This window comes from Equus przewalskii, chromosome 6, assembly GCF_037783145.1.
Source record: "Equus przewalskii isolate Varuska chromosome 6, EquPr2, whole genome shotgun sequence".
NCBI classification, from domain to species: domain Eukaryota; kingdom Metazoa; phylum Chordata; class Mammalia; order Perissodactyla; family Equidae; genus Equus; species Equus przewalskii.
This window is the reverse complement of record NC_091836.1, coordinates 32,408,185-32,411,348: the sequence shown is the minus strand read 5'-3', so window position 1 is coordinate 32,411,348 and position 3,164 is coordinate 32,408,185. Positions and strand designations below refer to the sequence as shown.

Here is a 3,164-nt window from a genome sequence, read left to right as displayed (position 1 = left end):
GGTACACATCTGGCACATTATAGGAAGTTAAAGACTTATTTATGAATAAATTAATATTTGAAGGAATGAATGAAAGTATCAAGGAATATTTGCTTAAATTGCCAAGGTGAGTACTTCCAGACTTAATATTCTCAAATCACAAGTGTGAAATGAGCACACTCACCTTTCTTCTTCCTGGAAACCTCAATGCCAAATTTTATTTGCAACTTGCTTTCTTTGACACAGAGGACAATAGGACTAATGTTGGTGTTGGGAGTCCTAGGTACCCAACATTCTGCTACCTTTAGTGTTGAGAGGGCAGGCACAGCCCTAGGTCTCTGAGCCACTTTTGAAGCTGGTCTCCATCACAGGTCAACTTCTTCAATTGTTGTGTTCAACTTCAATTTGTGTTTCTCCAGCTTCAATGTACATCATCACCTTTCATAGTCCACTGAGCAGTTCTGATTGCTGTGCTGTAAAGGTTTGTCCTTGCCTTAAATATGCCAGGCACCCAAGAACATGGAGACAAAACTCTCCAAGGATTTCCATTTCTCAGGAAACAAGCTCTTGGGAAAAGAAGAAATAACGGTTATTTCCCAGTTGTCTAACTTTTTTCTTCAATAGGGATTCTTTGCCAATCCTGAACTTCTCAATTAATGATAAAGATTTGTTTACAAGATCACTTGAGGATTTTTTTAAAATGTAAATTCTGATTCAGTACGTCTGAGTGGGTTTTGCGATTCTAAATTTCTTACAGTCTCCTACCCAGAGCTATTAGTTTATGATTCACAGTGTGAATTGCAAGTTTTAGAGGACCAGGGCGCATCTTGACAAGTTATCTCACTGTTAGTAGAGCTAGATATTGTTTTTGTTTACAAAATAGATACATATGTATAGATAGAGAGATAGATGATAGATATATGTTTTTATTTGTTTAACTAAAAAGAAACTCAGTTCACCCATTTCTCCTACCCCTCATTCCCCGTCTCTGGCATTCACCAATCTGTTTTCTGTATCTGTGAGCTTGGTTTTTGTTTTTACTTTTTAGATTTCACATATAATAGAGGTCATACATGTTTGTCTTTCTCTGTCTGACTTGTTTCACTTAGCATAATGCCATCAAGTTCTACTCATGTTGTTGCAAATGTCAAGATTTCATTCTTTTTATTGCTGAATAATTCTTCATTGTATATATATACTACAAATTTTTCATACATTCATTGGTCAATGGGCACTTAGGTTGCTTCCATATCTTGGCTATTATAAAAATGCTGCAATGAACATGGGGGTGCATATATCTTTTTGAGTTAGTGCTTTCGTTTTCTTTGGATAAATACTCAGAAGTGCAATTACTGGATCATATGGTAGTTAGATTTTTAATTTTATAAGAAGACTTCATACTGTTTTCCATAGTGGCTGCAACAATTTACCTTCCCACCAACAGTGTTCAAGTGTTCCTTTTTCTCCACATCCTCGCCAACACTTGTTATTTCTTGTCTTTTTGATGACTGTCATTCTAACAAGTGTGAGTTGACGTATCATTGTGGTTTTGATTTGCATTTGTCTGATGGTTAGTTAATTATCTTTTCATGTGCTTGTTGGCTGTATGTACGTCTTCTTTGGAAAAATGCTCAGATCTTGGGCCCATTTTTTTAAATTGCATTGTTTGTTTTTGTGTGGTTGATTTGCATGAATTCTTTATATATTTTGAATATTAATCACTTATCAAATATATGATTTGCAAATATTTTCTCCATTTAGTAGATTGTCTTCTCATTTTGATGATGATTTCCTTTGCTGTGCGCAAGCGCTTTAGTTTGACGTACTCCCCCACTTTTTTATTTTGCTTTTGTTGCTTTTAATTTTGTTGTCAGATTCAAAAAGAATCATCTCCAAGACCTATTTCAAGAACCTTATCAACCGTGTTTTCTTCTAGGAGTTTTATCATTTCAGGTCTTACATTTAAGTCTTAATTCATTTTGAATTAACTTTTGTGTATGGTGTAAGATAGTGGTCCAGTTTCATTCTGGCCTGATTCTAATATGACACCATGATATTGAACCTATTCATGAACTTTTTCTACTGTGTAGAATTTTCTTCAGGGCAAATTTGACATCCTTATTCCGCAGACTGTAGATCATGGGGTTCAGCATGGGTACAATGATTGAATAAAACACAGAGGACACTTTTCCTTGGTCCATGGAGCTTACAAATGATGGCTGAAGGTACCTGAAGGCTGCAGATCCAAAGAAAAGAGCAACAGCTGAGATGTGCGAACTGCATGTGCTAAAGTCTTTGGATCTGCCCTCAGTGGAGCGAATGTGGAGGATACTAGAGAGGATGAAGATATGGGAGGCAAGGATAGTTAAGGCAGGAGTCAGAATGTTAAATGCACTCAAGACTAGAACCAATAATTCATTGACATAGATGCTAGAACAAGACAGCTCCAAAAGTGGAAAGAGATCACAGAAATAATGGTTAACCACATTTGTCTTGTAGAAAAAGAGTCTCAACATAAAAACTGTGTGGATTGTAGATCCAATAATTCCCAAAACATAAACTCCCATTGTGAGCCAGAAGCAGATGTGATAAGACATGATGTTGTTGTAAAGCAAGGGGCTACAGATGGCAACGTAGCGGTCATATGCCATTACAGCCAACATGTGACACTCTGCAATAGCAAAAATGAGGAAGAAATAAAGCTGAGTCATGCATTCAGGGTAGGAAATGATGTTCTTCTCTGTCACAAAGTTCACTAGCATTTTGGGAGTAATGACAGTGGAATGGCAGAGATCAATGAAGGACAAGCTACTGAGGAAATAGTGCATGGGGATGTGCAGGTGAGAACTGAGTCCTGTCAGTATGATCATGCCCAGGTTCCCCAGTGCTGTGACCACATAGTGGTAGTTGGAGGTCAGCATGTTCCGTTAGCCCAGCGAGGATGAACTCTGCCACTATGGAATGATTTCCAGGGACCATTATCCTCTTAGCAAGTTCTAAGTTTTAAAAAAAGTAAATTAGTGTACTTTTGTGTGTGTGGGTGTATGTATTTGAATGTATGCACATGTGTATGTGTGTGTGAGGGGGAAAATAATTCTGTAGAGATCATTATTTTAACACTCAACAGGGGAGATTCATAACGCAGGGATCTCTTGTTTTTCTCCTGCTGCTCTGGAACAACCAAT

The 3,164-nt window shown here is 37.4% G+C and overlaps 1 pseudogene; it reads right to left on the bottom strand.

The window, feature by feature from the left end:
• Nucleotides 1-2,045: 2,045 nt before the first annotated feature.
• On the bottom strand, nucleotides 2,046-2,958 carry LOC103550136 (putative olfactory receptor 8G3; annotated as a pseudogene).
• Nucleotides 2,959-3,164: the final 206 nt, after the last annotated feature.